This window comes from Lathyrus oleraceus, chromosome 7 (assembly GCF_024323335.1).
Source record: "Lathyrus oleraceus cultivar Zhongwan6 chromosome 7, CAAS_Psat_ZW6_1.0, whole genome shotgun sequence".
Lineage (NCBI taxonomy): Eukaryota > Viridiplantae > Streptophyta > Magnoliopsida > Fabales > Fabaceae > Lathyrus > Lathyrus oleraceus.
Genome location: NC_066585.1, coordinates 286,074,017 through 286,081,126, shown reverse-complemented (window position 1 = coordinate 286,081,126; position 7,110 = coordinate 286,074,017). Strand labels below are relative to the sequence as shown.

General features: G+C 30.4%; 1 long non-coding RNA gene across 1 annotated transcript; it reads right to left on the bottom strand.

Moving 5' to 3' along the window:
- Window positions 1-1,474: 1,474 nt before the first annotated feature.
- On the bottom strand, window positions 1,475-2,676 carry LOC127102000 (uncharacterized). The gene is made up of 2 exons (XR_007794704.1): window positions 1,829-2,676; window positions 1,475-1,734 (listed from the first exon to the last, which is right to left on the bottom strand). It is a non-coding gene; the product is annotated as an uncharacterized LOC127102000 (long non-coding RNA).
- Between the last annotated feature and the right edge of the window lie 4,434 nt (window positions 2,677-7,110).

The following is a 7,110-nucleotide window of genomic DNA, read 5'->3' as shown; positions in this document are numbered from 1 at the left end:
AATTGGTAGAAATATTAGACAACAGATTATCATCTGAAGGATGAATTTAGTACCTTCTAATCTCAGATTTCCATTGAAATTCAAAATAAAACAATTTTCCCTTTGTCAATGTTTTGCCCTGACAATAAACAAAAGTCAAGGACAATCTCTTTCAAAATAAGGTTATACCTTCCACATGCAATTTTTACAAATGGTCGACTCTATATTGCTCTACCTAGAGTTAAATCAAAACAAAGGTGGGAATTTTTAATTTTGGATGACGATGAAAATGTTTCAACATCAACAACAAGTGTTGTATATAGAGATTTTTTTCCAATCTCTAAAAGATCAGTCACAAAAGGTAATATATAAATTTATATCTTACATCCTTGATTTAGTTTTCCTTTACATGTTATCTTACTATTTTGATTTGCGTCAAATACGAAACTTATGATGATTAATAGAACGTGATATAAACTTTTTAGATGAAGTAGTTCTTTGTATATTATTTATTTCTTTGTTAAGTATTCCATTCACTTTTAACTTATAGTTTTTTTTTGTAATGGAGAGATGTCATACCCCAATTTTGTCCGGCCATTTGTGGTTTACCCATGAGATCTTTTTATTTCAAAGGCCCATTTGCATAAATGTGTCCATAATCTAAAATGTGGTTTGAATCCTTTTACATTACTAACCCAAAACCTATTTTTTCTATTAGTAAGTATTAAGAGCCACGTTATTATCACTATTTACTAGTCCATTTACACATTCCAAATATTTATACCAAGTTCTAAGTTCTTCATGGGTTCCCAAATTAAATTTGCATTTTTTAGAAACATGTATGTGTCGTTTTTTAAATTAAAAGTTTCATATTTAGATTTTTTGTATTTAAAATAGAATTGTGTTGTTTTTCAAAGTCCCATATTTAGATTTTTGTATATAAAATAGAATTGTGTTGTTTTTAAATTAAAAGTCCCATATTTAGATTTTTGTATTTAAATTAGAAATTTGTTTTTTAAATTAAGTCATTATACTTAAATTAGAAATTTGTTTTTAAAATTAAGTCATTATACTTAAATTAGAAATTTGTTTTTAAAACTAAGTCATTATACTTAAATTAGAAATTTGTTGTTTTTAAAATTAAGTCATTATACTTAAATTAGAAATTTGTTGTATTTTAAATTAAGTCATTATACTTAAATTAGAAGTTTGTTGTTTTTAAAATTAAGTCATTATACTTAAATTAGGAATTTGTTGTTTTTAAAATTAAGTCATTATACTTAAGTTAGAAATATGTTGTTTTGAAAATTAACTCATTTTACTTAAGTTAGAAATTTGTTGTTTTGAAAATTAAGTCATTTTACTTAAGTTAGAAATTTGTTGTTTTTAAAATTAAGTCATTATACTTAAGTTGGAAATTTGTTGTTTTTTTAAAAGTTGAAATTGATTAGTATAAATAAATATTGAGTTAAATTTTGAAAAGCTTAAAAGATAATTACATAATTAAAATTTAATTCAGAAAGTTCCAAATAATCCAAATACATTTTGTCTTTAAATTTTTTTTATTAAACTACATAATTACATTTTTTTTACTAAGTGGAATTTGCTGCAAAAACAGGTTCCTAATTCTAAATAACCAAGACCAAAATCAATGGACTGGTTTAACACTCCTTTGGACCTAGGCGCAAAAACATGTTATCTTGAAGCTTGGAGCAGCCACTTTTCCATTCCATCAGGTCATCTCAGAGCTATAACCTGCAGAGAAAAATAGCTTATTTAAAAAGTACTTTTTAAAAGCACTTAAAAAACTAAAAAATAACTAAACAAATTACTCAATTTGAAACTTTACCCAACAGGTTAACTTGAACATCCAAAAAGGCATTGCAATAATAACTTAAAACAGAACAAATCCACAGAAATTAAATCCCACATAATCTGGGATGGGAAAATCGAAAAAGAAAGGAGTTTTTAAAAAACTGATAAAAATTCTTCATAAAAGGTTCATGAGGCGTTAAGAACATCAACACAGTAAGAGACCTTCTCAAAAAACAGAAACCAAAACAATAATAGAATACACAGCGAGAGAGACATCACAGTAAGAGACCTTCTCAAAAAACAGAAACCAAAACAACAATAGAATACACAGCGAGAGAGACATCACAGTAAGAGACCTTCTCAAAAAACAGAAACCAAAACAACAATAGAATACACCGCGAGAGAGACATCACAATAAGAGATTTTTCAAAAGAAACTAAAAATACAACAGCAAACATAGCCATAAACGCAGTAAAGCTTTTTTTCAAAACCCTAAAAAACGAAACAGAAGAAGGAGGCTTATTTGGAGACGGGACGCATCAAACTCAGCTTCATCTTCTTCTCCTTCCAACGAATCCTTCCAAACCTCCAAACGTGCACCTCTTCTCCTCCTTCGATCGCGAACCCACACACTCCACACCCTCATTTTCTACCTCCAACGAGCGCCCTCACAAAACCACAGTTTCTCTGCCGGCCACAATCGACCTTCAATCGCTCCTCACCGGCGCAACCTCCATGGCGGCTTCAGTTGGTCTGTGAGGTCTCACAGTTACAATCGCTCATTCTGGGGAAATTTTGAAGGTACGATCTGAAGCTTTTGTTGTAAAACCTAATTATGTTGGTAAGACTTGGGCCTTTGGCCCAAGCGATTTTGCCCTGCGTGTACACTCCCTCAATGCTACTGCACCCCAATTGAATGGGCTCTGATATCCTTTGTTGAGCCCATTCTCAACTTCTTTGGGCTTATTCATTTGTTTTTGGTTACTAGTTGATTAAGTTTAGTTAATGTAGGTTACTTAGCTTAATTAGATGATTAGGTATTAATTAGATTAAATTAGTTATGATTAGGATTAATTAGAAATAATTTTAGGATTAGAAATAGTATTAGAAATATTAGAAATAATTAGGAATTTAGGTTCATTAGAATTTTTAGATTTAGGTTATAATTTTTTTTGAAGAGTTGGATTTAGAAATATTAGAAATATTAAATTTAGTTTAGAAATAATTGTAGATTAATTAGAATTCTATTGTGATTTAGATTTATTTTAGAATTTTAGTTTAATTTAGAATGATTTTAGAATTTAATCTTTGTTAATATTTTAAAATTTAATTAGATAATTTTTTATTTAGAAATAATTGTAGATTAATTAGAATTCTATTGTGATTTAGATTTATTTTAGAATTTTAGTTTAATTTAGAATTTAATCTTTGTTAATATTTTAGAATTTAATTAGATAATTTTTTATTTAGAAATAATTGTAGATTAATTAGAATTCTATTGTGATTTAGATTTATTTTAGAATTTTAGTTTAATTTAGAATGATTTTAGAATTTAATCTTTGTTAATATTTTAGAATTTAATTAGATAATTTTTTATTTAGAAATAATTGTAGATTAATTATAATTATAAGGTGATTTGGAATTATTTTAGAATTTTTTAATTTAATTTAAAATGATTTTAGAATTTAATCTTTGTTAATATTTTAGAATTTAATTAGTTTTCTTTTTTAGAAATGATTGTAAATTAATTAGAATTATAAGGTGATTTAGAATTATTTTAGAATTTTAATTTAATTTAGAATGATTTTAGAATTTAATCTTTGTTAATATTTTAAAATTAATATTTTGGATAATAGTTTAGAATTGAGATTTTTGATAGTTTAATATTGTTTTGAGTTTTAATTTAATGATACTTTTATTAATTGTTTAAACTTTAGTTATTTGTTTTAGATTTAATATTTTATTGCAATTCTCTTGATTATTCCATGTTGATTTCAATTAACACCTATTTAACGATTAACTCTAATTTTTAATTTCCGCAATTAACATCTAACTCTTTTAAATTCCGCTTCTAACATTTATTTTTTATATTTACTTTACTTTGCTTTATGCTATATCATTGTACATCCTTCATCTCATCTTAAAATGAACCTAAAAATGATAAAGACTTAAAAAATACAAAAACTATTATAATTCCCATGCCATCAATTCAAACCATTTTTTTTAAAAAAACAAATAAAACCTCTTGATTCAAAGTCGAGCCCGTTTTTCAAAACACCTATGTAAGTCGATCGCTTGTAAACGCATCGCCATCAACCTCACATGGCTTACTCTTGGGCTTTCTTACAATGAGACCTACTCGGTTTTAATTAATCGATTAAATGGACCATTCACTAAATAAATTCAATTCATTCACAAGAATGCAATTTTTAAACCCTCGATCCGACATCGAAAGTTAAATTAAAATACTTAATCACATCTAAATGACACTTCATTTGAAAATGAAAAGGGGGATGGTTTTGAGTTTTCAACTCCTCTCCTCGATTATTTGAATACGAGTTTTCTTACTCGGTTAGTCAAATGGTCGTCATTTCTAATCCATTTAACCACAAACAAATCAAATCCTTTTATAACAAGAAACTAAAAGGGAGATAACTTTGAGTCTTCAATTTTTTCTCCACGACTATTTGAATACAAGTTCTCTTACTTGGTTATTCAAATAATTGTCGTTCCTCTACAAACTTCTAAACCCGATTAAATCAAATTATTTTCATAATAAGCTAAATGAAAAAGGAGATGACTTTGAGTCTTCAACTTCTCTCCTCAATTGTTTGAATACGAGTTCTCTTACTCGGTCAGTCGAACAATTGTCATTTTTTACAAACATACAACTTAATCAAATCATTTTCATAACAAATTGTACGAAAAGGGAGATGGTCTTGAGTTTTCAATTCCTCTTCTCAAATGCTTGGATCTGAGTTGTCTTACTCAGTCATTCAAGTACTTGTCGTTCATTCTAAAAAATACATCAACCATACACAAACCTATTTTCATAATCACTCAGATGAAAAAGAAAGTGGTTTAGAGTCTTCTATTCCCTTTTTCGATTATTGGGATATGAGTTATCTTACTCGATTATCCGAGTATTCGTCATCCTTTCAAAACACCTTAATTATTATCCAATCCTTTCTATAATTAAGGATGAAAAAGAAGGTGGTCTAGAGTCTTCTATTCCCTTTCCCGACTGTTAGGATATGAGTTGTCTTACTCGAATATCCGAGTAATCGTCATCCAACCAAAAACATCTCAACCAAATAAAATATCCAACATATTAATCCAACTTATCACCCTCGTGTGATCAAAACTCTTTTCAAAAGAACACTATTTAATCCTTTCTGATGCGCACAACAAACTAATGTTTAAGCCTCCGCCGAGAGTAGACAAGCCAATGTTTAGCCTTTAGGATGCAATCTAAACAGTTGTTCATTAAAAAACACCAACTAACCGTAGTTCCCCGAACTACGAATGCTCTGATTTCCTTATCACACCATAAGGATACGTAGGCAGGAGATTGATGTATCTTCGCGAGCACACTAATAAAAAAAACCTCCCATTTCCCTTTCTGAGGTTCTCATCCATTTCTATTTTTAATAATTTTATAACCCAAAGATAAAAAACAAACATAAATTAACACTCGAAACGCAAATTAGAACTAAAAGGTTCCCGTTGAGTACAACGGACGTAAGGGGTGCTAATACCTTCCCCTTACGTAATCCACTCCCGAACCCGAATATGGTGGCGACGACCATTATTCTATTTCCTAAAGGTTTTATCGATACTTTCCTATCCCTTCATTGGGATAAATAAAGTTCGGTGGCGACTCTGTTCGAACATAAATTTTTCCGCGACCATCGCGAGGAATCGTATTTTTCGAGATGCGACAAGAGGGTAAAAGGCGCAAAGAGAAAAAGAACTACACTGACACCTCCATAGAGGTGTAATCCCTCATAATATCCTCTACTAACAACTTCTCAATAAAACTATGGGCAACAATATAATGATGCATATCCCTATTTAATATGCAATCGACTTTTGCTAGAGCATTCACATACCATTTAGATTCTCTAAACCCATGTTTCACAAAGGCTTCGTCAAACCTACTCAAGAGGCTCCCAATCTTCTTGAGCATCTCCAAACCTTTACTTTTTATAGATCTTCCTTGAGTAATGTTCATAAAAATTTCAGAAGAATATGCATTTACTTCTACTTTTCTGAACCTAAGGTCTAAAACTAGCACCAAACTCTTAAGTAATCCCCATAACTTAGCAATGTAACTACTACAGATGCCCATATTCTTGGGGAAAAACTCTTATCCAACATTCATTGTCATCTCAGACAATTCCACCACAACCCGCAACAACTCCCTTTATGCAAGAACCATCAACATTAAGTTTGACCATACTTGAGATATGAGGAACCCACTTAATAAGCCTAATGTCCTATTTCTCATTTCTGCCATATTATTCATATTCAAGGCATCACCATATTCCTTCAACCGTAATGACACTTGCAAGTTAGGATTAAAGGGTCTAACGAAATCCTCGATGTGCACCGCTTTATGACGCCAAAACCAGAGAGAATGACAAGCCATCGCCCAATAAAAAATCCATCCAACATTCTCATTAGAACTCTAATTAATATTCAAACTAATACAATCCTCCAACTCCAAATTAAAAAATTCATGTTGCATCTCCGTTGGCGTTTTATTCACCCAAACTTCCAATGTGCATGGACATTCACAAAACACATGCAACATAGTTTTAGTAGCATGCCCATACAATTTACAAGCAGTTGCACCAAGGTCTCTCCTACTCTTGCTATGGTTGGTCAATAAGCTACCATGCTTCAACAATCACACAAATTCTTTAATCCTCTATGGATCTTTTATCCGCCATATTATCTTCCAATCATGAGTTGCACTGGCATGGTCATGATGTGCCATTAAGCTATAAAAGTGCTTCACTGGTCCAACTTCATGAACTACTCTATCCACCATAAATTTATCTACTTCGAGATCACTATTTGGAGACTACATGCCATTTATCTTGTCCAATATACCTTTAGGAAGCCACTGATGTAGAATTTGCCAGTTCCAATCCCCTATACCAGTCACTAAATTAGTCACCTTAGCCCCTCGTAAACTATATGGTAGCGATTGCACATTATTAATGATGCAAGTCCCAACCTCTATCCAATTATCTTCTCATGCATCAACACTTATGCCATCACCAATACTCTATTTACAATGCTTCAACA